This window comes from Myotis lucifugus, unplaced genomic scaffold (genome assembly GCF_000147115.1).
Source record: "Myotis lucifugus unplaced genomic scaffold, Myoluc2.0 scaffold_4, whole genome shotgun sequence".
Taxonomy (NCBI): Eukaryota; Metazoa; Chordata; class Mammalia; order Chiroptera; family Vespertilionidae; genus Myotis; species Myotis lucifugus.
In genome coordinates, this window is record NW_005871052.1 from 7,785,854 (window position 1) to 7,798,039 (window position 12,186).

A 12,186-nucleotide genomic window follows, 5' to 3' on the forward strand; every position below is an offset into this window, starting at 1 on the left:
ATGGCCTGAGGTCCCCCATAGAGCCCCGCAGGTGGGAAGCACAGCCTGAGTTCCCCCATCAAGCCCCACATGGTGGGGGGCATGGCCTCAGGTTTCCTGGCCTGGCACTGGGGCAGGGGTGTGGCCTGAGGTCCCCCATCAAGCCCTGCCAGGAGGCGGTCACACATTGAGGTGCCCCGTCAAGCTCCGCCAGGCGGGGGGGGCGCAGCATCAGGTCCCCTGCCGCAGACCAGCGCCACACAGCCTCAGGTCTCAGCTGACTGCTCATTAAAACTCATTATGGGAACTAGGCCTCTGCTGTGGGTGCAGCCATCTTGTGTTACTGAATCCCTGCCCCAACTATGGACGTGGCCATCTTGACCATTATGGTGTGATGGTCAATTTGCATATTCCCTCTTTATTGGATAAGATTAATTTCAGAGAGGAAGAGAGAGATAGAAACATCGATGATGAGAGAGGATCATTGATCGGCTGCCTCCTGCATGCCCCCTACTGGGGATTGAGCCTCCAACCCTAGCATGTGCTCTGACTGGGAATGGAACCATGACCTCCTGGTTCATAGGTTGATGCTCAACCACTGAGCCATGCTGGCCGGCCTCCTCATTTTTTAAAATATTTTTTTTTCTGTTCTGATGAGTGTTTCTTTTTGTTTGTTTGTTTTTCCCACCTTGTCTTCCAATTTGCTGATTTGATCCTCTGCTTCATGGAGCATGCTGTTTATCCCTTCCAGTGTATTCTTTATTTTAGTTATGGCATTCTTCACTTCTGACTGGTCCTTTTTTATGGTTGCTGTATCATTTTTTTATGCTGTTGAGCATGTTTATAATCATTACTCTGAACTCTATATCTTATAAATTGCTTACCTCCACTTCCTTTAGATGTTGTTCTTGAGAATTCTCCTGTTCCTTCATTTGAGGCCTGTTTCTTTGTCTCCCCATTTTGGCTGCCTGCTTGTGTTTGTTTTTATGTATTGGGTAGATCTGCTTTGACTCCCAGTCTTGGTAGGGTTGCCTTATAGGTTACCTGTGGAACCCAGTGGCACAGTGTCGCTGATCACCAGGACTGGGTGCTCTAAGAATGTCCTTTGTGCATGTTGTGTGCCCCCCCCCCATTGTAATTGAGTCTTGATTACTATTGGCCATTCGTACATGGGCTCCTCAGGCTGGCTGACAGTGAGACTCCACTCCCAACACAGAATGCAGATCACACCAAACGGAATTAGCCTCAGCAGCATTTGGGGCCTGCCAATATCTGCCTGTGGACATGCTACTTGTGAAGTTTATGGGGGTGGTTTCAGGTGGGCATATAGGAAGAAAATGGACACCAGCAACTAGACATTTAACCTGGATCCTTCTGCTTAAGAAATACCATTCCCTGGATGCAGGAGGTGACCCCTCTAATCACTGCCTTGGGCTCTCTTGGTCGAGTTTTTAGTAATTATATTAGTTCTCTGTTCTTAGAAGGAACCATCCCTCTCTGACAGCTCCACTTTTGGGCTTCAGGACTGTATGGCAACTGCTGCATGTCACATGTCCCTTTTTCAAACCAATCTGTCATTGGTGGCTTCACTCCCATCTGGGCACAGGGCTGCATACACTAACCAATAATCGTCAGCTGTGCTATCACAGGACCTTTTTACAAAGGAAACAGGAATTCCTGATACAGACTGCAGAAGTAATAACTGCATGGTTCAAGTTCCCAGCATTCTAACCTGCTGATTAACAAGAAAACTCATTGAGACTTGGAATTGGATTCTCAGCTCCACCTGAAGTCAGGCAAAGTTTTTGTATCACGTTATTTCACAACAGAAAACTTTCAGCCTCCCCAATTGTGACATCAGAGGCCTCCCATGTGCTGGAAAGAATAGCGGCCCCATCACCTGGGGAGGGGTGCCCCAGCTGTGTGCTGCTTGTAATGAGGTTCTTGGCCTTTGTAATGATTATTTCTTGGAGGATATGCCTTACTAACTCCTCAGGGCTGAATGCTAACTTACTGTCCACTCTGAGATAGCCAATGCTCATCTCCTTGCCTTTGCCTGTTTCTACCACACTGAGCTGCTAAAGCATATATGAGGCTGTGGAAGAAAGTCATTTTTTTTCCAGAATGCTCTTCAGCTCCTAGTACCCTATTCCATATTTACCAACAATTAATTGCAATGCTCTTTACTTAATGTGTGTTCTCTCTTCTCTCAGTATCTTCCTGTTGACAGGCGAGGATACCTTACTCTTGTGGGGATGCTGAGTTACAGGCTAGGGTGCCAACTCTCTTCTTGCTGCAGGGTTGGAGAATGGCCAAGTTATCCACTAGAGCTCATTTGGAACATTGAAGTTAGCTTCATATTCTGGCACATTTTTTTTCAAACTACAAAGCTGGTGTGGTTCTACCTATAGAAGTGGGTGCATACTCTTATCTAACTGATGGCTGGACTGAGGGTCCAGGTTTCTTTTCTTTTCTTTTCTTTTCTTTTCTTTCCTTTCCTTTCCTTTCCTTTCCTTTCCTTTCCTTTCCTTTCCTTTCCTTTCCTTTCCTTTCCTTTCCTTTTTCTTTTGCCTTGCTCAATCAAGCTCCATTTCATCATCCGCTAGGAGCTTAAATGTATCTGCTTACCCCTATGTTTAAGCCAAAGGAGGTACATTTGGTTTTGGTTGCTGTGGGTGGCAGACTCCACCAGTAGACTAAACCTCTACTAACATCTGTCCTTCTCAGGGTCATCTGTGCTTTATCTTCTCCTTCTGTGCCATCTGTTCCAGCATGAGATCAAATCACCAGAAGGTTACAGGCCCTCAGCCCCCAGGGATTGGTAGATATATCATCTGGCCCATTGTATTATAAAGGGCTCAAAGACCAAAACTTGTTGGCAATCCATCTTGACAACAAGTGACATATAAGGGATTTCTCTTCCACGGGGCTTTAATACGATGGACTGGCTGAGTAAAGGGGTCACATGCTTAATCTGTGACTGATAGAATGGTGCTCAGAGTGCCTCTACTGTTTGTTCCTAACACAGGCTGTGCTATGCAGCTCTGTGTCAGAGAAACAACCCGCAGGGAGCCTTATGCTAACACTTAACCCATAACACTTAGTAGAGTGGGACATGCATGCTTGGCGAATATTGCCACTGATGTTGTTTATTTTTCCACAGCAAGAACTTTGAAAGGCTTCTATAGTGAATGGTCCTTCTAGAATCCTCAATTCAACTAACATCCATTCCTAAGAAGCCCTAATCAGTCAGGTAGCTGTGTCTTCCTGTGCCTACACTGGACCTCTTTTACAGGAATGGCTTTAATTTCTCTTCAGTTTAGGTGTGCTTGAAACCCTGGATAGGTTCCATTACCATGGACCTAACTTACCAATAAAATTCCCTCATTGGCTTAGTGGGTCCTTAGACATTGTTTGGGCTCAAAAAAAAAATACTTTAAAAGTGTTCTCATAGCTGTAAGTACAAATTTTAGATATGGAACCTCTTTCCTCTACCCCCTAATTGCACTTCCTAAGGCATGATCAAAGGTGTGTATGACTCCACTGTGTAAAAAGATGATTGATGACCCTTCCTTGGGGTATGGGATATGAAGTAATTTTAGCTTGTACATGTGAAATTAGCAATTAACATCTTTTTGTTTAGGATGTTCAAGTAATGCTGTAGCTGTGAGAGCTTTGCCCTCAGTTAAAGGCCTGTCCCCACCACACAGGACAGCCTTCCTCCTGATGAGGGTGTCTATGTGTCAGAAGTTGAGATGGCCTGACCTACTGCCAAAGAGGTGACAGGGAGGTCCGAACTCCTTTTGTAAACGATGTACAGCTATGTTACGTGGTATGAACACACGTGCTTGTCTGAACTCTAGTTCTGCAGTTGTGCTGTGTCCAGCACCCTCCACCCCCATACCTGTGCCCGGTATGCCTGAATTTGTCCACTTTCTGCAGCTGGAAGCCATGTTTGGAGGCTGTTGGAGAGATCTAGAACTTTGCACGTCAGTCCTGGGGAGTTGTTCCACTCGAGGGTACATTGTGAGGCCCCTTCTTTAGCTATGCTACTGGTCACTACGATTCTCCCCAAAGCACTACTTTTATCCCTACTCTGCCCATGTGGTACTGCTGTCAGAACCCTAAATGCTTCTCAGAGGCTTCCCAGTATGGCTGGTCTGCACTGTGAGCCCTGTTGTTTAATAATGTACATACGTGTCTTCTTTTTAAAATATAACTACATTGTTATGAGTAAATTAAACACAGACAATGGTGGTGTGAATACTATGCATCTGTAAAAAAGAAGGGCCTCTTACCCTTTGAGAGAGCATGGATGGACCTGGAGAGTATTATGCTAAGCAAAACAAGCCAGTCAGAGAAAGACAAGTATCACATGATCTCACTTATAATGTGAAATCTAATGAACACAATAAACCGACAAACAAAATAGATCCAGAGACATGTAAGCATGCAACAGAATGACCAATTTCAGAGGGAAGATGGGGGGGCTGGAAGAGATTAACCAAAGAACTTATATGCATCTCTGCATAACCCATGGACAGACAGTAGTGCGGTGAAGGCCTTGGGTGAGGCAGGGAGCAGGGTGGAAGGGGTCAATGGGCGGGGGGTGGGGGGAGACATCTGCAATACTGTCAACAATGAATATAAAATTTTTAAAAAGAATAAACTTAACAGATAATGGTGCTGTGAAGGACTGGGGTGTGACAGGAGCTGTGTGGAGGGAGGCAATGGGGGTACATATCTGCACTAATACATTTTAAATATATAAAATACTTTACAAAATGTGTGATCTTATAATAAGAAACACTATATTTTGGTGTTTTCAAATTTTCCCAAATAAGGATTTGGTTGGTTTGGTCTGTGGAAAGCAGAAATTTCTACTCGGTTTGCAGCCCAGGTTATAGAAATAAACAGACTGGTCAGTGAAATCCTAGCTGCCACTTGCTGGCTATCTGGCATTAAACAGGGTACTTGGAACCTCGGTTTGCTGACTGTGAACTCACCCTGTTGTTGTGAAGATTCAGCGTGGTAACCTGTGTTCAGCTCTTAGCACAGTGCCTGGTATATGCTCAGCCCTCCATTGGCACTATGGTGGTTATGACATTGTATTTATCTTTGTGTCTTTTAGTGTCTTTTAAATGCTTAAATAGATAAGCTTTTACTGATAGAGCACTATGCTCTATAAGCACTAAGCACATATAAGTTCTTTGGTTAATCTCCTCTGTAAAATGAAAGTGCCAACTATTTCTCAGAGGTTTCTTTGGCTCAGAGGTCCCCGGTTCTGACTGCTGCATGTCATTATTTCTGTGCCATTTTACATGCAAGATTTCATTATTTGTTACCATTTTAGATGCAAGATTTCGTTATTGTCATGGGAAAGAGAGAAGTAGGCATGGAAGGAAGCAGTGTTGGTCAGGATCTAACCTTAAGGTGCTATTTATATTATAATCTCATTTGATCTTTGGAATAAATGAGAAATTGAGGCTGAGGGAGGTTGAGTCTCTTACTTAAAGTCACACACAGCTAGGAAAAGGAAAGCCAGGATCCCACTCATTCTGTTTCCCTCTCCTTGCTCTGCGCCTTTCCTGGGGTTATAAGGAGATCGCTGGGATTCCTCTGTCTAATAACCATTTATGCTATGTAATTTTTCTCAAGTAGAAATTTCATTTTCATCTGTGGAGTTTATGCCATCATCATGCTCTGTGGCTGGCAGGTTGGCACTATCTTGCTCTGTCCTGAGACTGTGTTTTGATTGAACAAATGTGTATTTGGCACCTTCTATGTACCAGGCACAGGTGTGCGGTTTGAAGAAACAATGGCGAATGAAACGAAGTCTTGACCTCAGAGGGAAATTGTTGTTTTTTTTTTAAAGGTACAGGTATTAAACAAGCGAACTAAGAGAATATGATTTCAGGAGGTTTCAGCACTAAGAAGGAAAACATGTAGTTGAGATCTTATCTAGAGGGTGGAGATGAAGGCTATTTTAGGTAGGATGGTCTACAAGATAGTAATTGAACCAAAACCCACATGATGTGAAGTGTCCAGTCTTTCCAGTCTCCTGAGGGAATACTTTCTGGGAAGAGGTAACAACCAGTATGAAATCCTGGAGGCAGGAGAGAGCTGACGATTTTAATGGGATGGTGTGTGGAGGTGAAGTATATGCAGTAAGTTGAGTCAGATCACATAGGACCCTAAGGCCCCGCTAAAGATTTTCACTTTTATTCGACACCTGCTGGGAAGTCATTGGAGTGTTTTGAGCAGGGGAGTGACATGCTCTGATTTTCTTGCTAAAAAGGATCCTTCTGGTTGCTCTCCATGGAGAAGTACTGTGGAGGGCACAGGACAGTGTGTGGTAGCCCACAAGCAGGGGACTTGGGTAGAGGCCTTGGTGGGAATCTAAGGGAGAAATGATTGGGGTCGGCTTCATGTGTTAGCCATAGATTTGGTAAGAACTGATCAAGTTCACGATGTAAGTCTAACGTGGCAGTGACAGGACTCACTTGTTAAATGGATTATAGAAGGGATATTAGAGAAAAGAGGAATCAAGGAAGATGCCTAGTCTTGTGGACTAAGGAACTGGGTGAAGGGTGTACCCATTTATTATATGGCAAAGTCTCTGGGAAGAGCGGATTTTGGAAGGAGCTTAAGACTTCTATTTTGGGAGACCAAGATGGCGGCATAGGTAAACACTGGAGATTGCTGCCGCAAACAACCACTTCAAAAATACAACTAAAAGACGGAACGGACATCACCCAGAACCACAGGAAGGCTGGCTGAGGAGAGACTCTTCAACTAGAAGGAAAGACAACAGCATACCGAGGCTCAGAGGAGGCGCAGTGTGGAAAATATAAGGGTGCGGAGGTGCTCGGGCAAAGCGGGCTGGTGGCTGAGGGCGCGGTTGTCGTTTTCAATCAGGAGGGAGTCTCAGACTCTGAGCTCCAGATCCGGGCGAGTCTCTAGGGACTCAGACTCAAATGGGAGAAGCGGGATTGTCTGGCATCAGTTGGAACGTGAGGGCAGCTTTCTCTCCGAGGTTTGCAGCGGTTTCTGGGGTTCTGAGAAGCAGAGCCTCTGGGAACGGGACTGAGAGCAGCCATAACTGTTCCCTCTGCCCGCCCTGTTGATCCCGCCCTGCCGAAGCCCTGCACAGAGCCATTTGCCGGATCGCCTCAGGCAAAGGCTAGATTAGCACCTTTCCAGAGGACAGAAGTTTTCCCGCGGCAGATACAGCTGATTCTCACAGCCAGTGGGCCCGGTGGTCAAATCCCTCTAGTATTAACTACAACAATCAAGGCTTAACTAGAACAAGACTGCGCACAAAGACCACAAGGGGGTGCACCAAGAAAGCATAAAAAATGCGGAGACAAAAAAACATGACAGAAATGGAGGATATAGAGCTAAAAAATGCAATTTTGAGGGCTTGCAATAATGTGCTAGAAGCTGCCAATAAACTTGATGAGAGCCTCACGAAATCTAATGAGACCCTCGATGCTATGATAAAGAACCAACTAGAAATTAAGCATACACGGACTGAAATATAGAATATTATACAGACACCCAATAGCAGACCAGAGGAGCGCAAGAATCAAGTCAAAGATTTGAAATGCGAAGAAACAAAAAACACCCAACTGGAAAAGCAAAATGAAAAAAGAATCCGAAAATACGAAGATAGTGTAAGGAGCTCTGGGACAGCTTCAAGCGTACAAACATCAGAATTATAGGGGTGCCAGAAGATGAGAGACAGCAAGATATTGAAAACCTATTTGAAGAAATAATGGCAGAAAACTTCCCCTACCTGGTGAAAGAAATGGACTTACAGGTCCAAGAAGCGCAGAGAACCCCAAACAAAAGGAATCCAAAGAGGACCACACCAAGACACATCATAATTAAAATGCCAAGAGCAAAAGACAAAGAGAGAATCTTAAAAGCAGCAAGAGAAAGAGACTCAATTACCTACAAGGGAATACCCATACGACTGTCAGCTGATTTCTCAACAGAAACTTTGCAGGCCAGAAGGGAATGGCAAGAAATATTCAAAGTGATGAATACCAAGAACCTACAACCAAGATTACTTTATCCAGCAAAGCTATCATTCAGAATTGAAGGTCAGATAAAGAGCTTAACAGATAAGAAAAAGCTAAAGGAGTTCATCACCACTAAACCAGTATTATACGAAATGCTGAAAGGTATCCTTTAAGAAGAGGAAGAAGAAAAAGGTAAAGATACAAATTGTGAACAACAAACATGCATCTATCAACAAGTGAATCTAAGAATCAAGTGAATAAATAATCTGATGTACAGAATGAACTGGTGCTTATAATGAATCAGGGACATAGAAAGGGAATGGACTGACTATTCTTGGGGGGGGGGAAGGGGAATGGGAGATGCGGGAAGAGACTGGACAAAAATCGTGCACCTATGGATGAGGACAGTGGGTGGGGAGTGAGGGCGGAGGGTGGGGCGGGAACTGGGAGGAGGGGAGTTATGGGGGGGAAAAAAGAGGAACAAATGTAATCTGAACAATAAAGATTTAATTAAAAAAAGAATTCTATTTTGGAAAGGTTTGGTTTTAGAAGTCTCTAATATAGCTATCTGTAGTTAGTAGTTGAGTAAATTAGTCTGACATTTACAGGAGAGGCTGAGTCTAAAAACTACATGTTTGGGAGTCATCAGGGTAGGGACGTGAAGGAAGGCAAAGGCTGAGCCCCAGGTTTTTGAGGCAAATCCTCTACTTTCATCTTTTTGGAGACCCACTGGCTTGGCTGTGGGCTCAGCTACCTCAAACACCATCACTCCTCGGGTCACACAGGAATCACCAATCCTCAGGCCTGAACAAAGAGAAGGGATGACCTTGTCCTTCTGCCTGAATCATTAACTCCTTGTCCTCTCCTTGCCCTGTATCCTGCTTTCTGAATACCACTATTTTTGGTTTCAGTGGAAAGAAGTCAACCTTCATCTTTGTAGGTGCCCGAAGACTCTGAATGTGTGTCCCAGGAACACTGTCCTGGCCGTCCACTTCTTTGGGTGCACCTGCAGAGTCCATGTTCAGGCTACTGTAGGTATGTCACAGGATCCGTGCAGGCAACACTGAGTTTGGAATGTAGTCATGTGGCAGGAATATGGCAGAGGAAAAGCAGGTACCCAGTTGTAACTTCTGGGGAAGCTGTGTTGTTTGTACCATTGTTCAAAGTATGATACACTTTGAAATTTCTGCTTATGGTCAGGTCAGAGAAATAAAGAGGGTTTAGATCTTGTGCAACCTGACAGGTCATTGTAAAGACTTTTGCTTTACTTTTTGTGAAGGGCAAAAGCATTGGTGGACATAGAACCAAGTTAGAACTCAATTCACCTTATATTTTGAAAAGATTGCCCTGCTTGCTCTGTTAGAAGTTGACTATAGGTGAGTAAAGCTGTAAGTAACTGGCGTGAGATGGTGGTGGTAGAGGTATAGGTAAGTGCTGGATTCTGGTTCTATTTTCTTTGTATTTAAAAAAATCTTTATTGTTGACAGTATTACATACGTTCCTTCCCCCACCCCCCATTGACACCTTCTAGTCTACCCCTGCCCCAGGCCTTCACCACACTATTTTCTGTGTCCATGGGTTATGCATATACATAGGCAAGATCTTTGGTTGATCTTTTCCCAACCACACACCCACCCCTGCCTTCCCTCTGAGATGCCACAGTCTGTTCCATGCTTCTACGTTTCTGGATCTATTTTGTTTAACAGTTTATTTTGTTCATTAAATCCCACATATGAGTTGAGATCATGTGATGCTTGCCTTACTCTTACTGGTTTATTTTACTTAGCATAATACTCTCCAGGACCCTCAATGCTGTCTCAAACGGTAAGAGATTCTTCTTTTTAACTGCTGCATAGTATTCCATGGTGTAAATGTCCCACAGCTTTTTTTATTCACTCATCTACTGATGGGCACTTAGCTGTTTCCAGATCTTAGCTACTTTAAATTGTGCTGCTATGAACACAGGGGTGCATATAATCTTTTTGATTGGTATTTTGGGTTTCTAGGATATATTCCTAGAAGTGGGATCACTGGGTCAAATGGCAGTTCCATACTTCATTTTTTTGAGGAAACTCCATACTGTTTTCCATAATGGCTGTACCAGTCTGCATTCCCACCAGCAGTGTACTAAGGTTCCCTTTTCTCCACATCCTCGCCAGCACTTGTCATTTGTTGATTTGTCAATGGTAGCCATTCCGACAGGTGTGTCTATTTAGGTCCTTGCCCATTTTTAAATTGGATTGTTTGTCTTACTTTTGTTAAGTTGTGTGAGTTCTTTATATATTTTGGATATTAACCCTTTAGCAGTGTATCATTGGCAAATATGAAGATACAAAGTTGCCCCTGCAAAGGCCCAAATTTCTAAACAGACAGTAACATATCTTGGCCATGTCCTTAGCCCTGGTGAGCAAAAGTTGTCCGCCCAATGTAAAGAGCCTATCTGCCCTAACTGGTTTGGCTCAGTGGATAGAGCATCGCTGTGGCGAAGGACCCTCAGGTTCGATTCTAGTCAAGGGATCCCAAGGTCATCATTCCACCCTCTGAAAACTGCTCTCACTTCAGCGCCTTCTTAGCCGCCCCTCCTTCCAAAGAACAACTTTCTTTCCTGCCAAACTGCAAATGCTTACTTAACAGTCCTGCTACTATCAGAAGCTGAACTCATTATTACCCAAACCTTAGCATGTTATCTCTAAGGAAAAATGTGGCAGTTTTAAATCCAAGTGGCCAGAGGCCTGGGAACAGGCTGCTGGGCCTGCTCCCTCCTCCCCCCCTGCCCTTTTCCCAGCTTCATATGCCTATACATAACTTTCCAAAGTCTTTGGTAACCTAAAGGTTTTGGAGCATTGCTGGGTTAAATGATAAACATCTAAATATTTTATAATAACATACAATACTGACACATTGATTGCTAGACAAGTTTTAAATGCATCTGCTCTGAAGCTTTTATTACAGAAGGTCTCTTTTATTTGTTGAAGGTATATTTTCTTGAAAGTAAGAGTGTATTTAAAGTGTGTTCATAAATTTCAGTCTAAGAAATGCTGGCTGTTTACTTTTGGCTAACGCTGGTTATTTGTGAATGGAAAGAAGGTTTGTGAAAGTTGTTAAAAAGTTTGTCCCTGAGTCAGGGCCTGATCACCCCTGACATCAAAGGGACCCTTTCTCTCATAGTAAGCTAAAGCAAGCCTGCCCAAGCTCTCTCCTGTCGCTTAAGACCTTAGATTGAAGACTAGACTTTCTTTATTTCCATCAAGCATTCACAGCCTCAACAGGTCTTCCTGCTTGGTATTTAGGAACTTCTCTCCCCTTTTCTAGCCTTCTGAAAAGTCATATACTGCAAAGGACACCAAGGAGGGGGTGATCCCATGATACAGGAAAATAACAAAGCAGACCAGGAGGCCAAAGCAGTGACTCAGGGGAAGCCTCCATCTCCACAACTCTTAGCTAAACCCCATATAATGCCTTGATACACTCAACAGAAACTTCAGTCCCTATTAACTCTTGGGGCCACTCAGGAAGATCCATGGTTAAAATTTCAGGGAAAATATATCCTTCCCTAGGGACAGGCCTGCAATGTCTTATGGGCTATTCACAATTCCCTTCACATAGGATTCAGACCACTTTTACAACTCCTAAAACCCCTCATCACATAGCCTAGCCTAGCCTCCTTACTGCCAAGATATCACCAAAACCTGTTCTACTTGTTACTTGCTCAGTATCTCCAGAAGTACAGGTTAGACCTCCTTCTTTCCCCAATCATCAGACTAGTGGCCAAATCCATGGACAAGACTGGCAAATTGACTTCACTCGCATCCCCTCTATTAAAAGAACCAAATATCTCTTAACCCTTGTAGATACCTTCTCAGGCTGGGTAGAAGCATTCCCCATTAGGTATGAAAAGTCCTCTGAGGTCATACAAGCTCTCATTCAGCATATCATTCCAAGATTCCAGCCTACCCTCCTCATTATAATAAGATAATGGACCTGCTTTCATATCTCAAATAACTCAACAAATCTCCTCCACTCTGAACACCCAGTGGAACTTACACACTCCCCTATCAGCCCCAACCTTCAGACAAGGTTGAAAGACAAATTCCTTAATTAAGTCTCAGCTAACTAAATTAACTCTTGAAACTGAAGAACCTTAAACTACTTCTCCTACTCTAGCCCTATGCACAGCAGG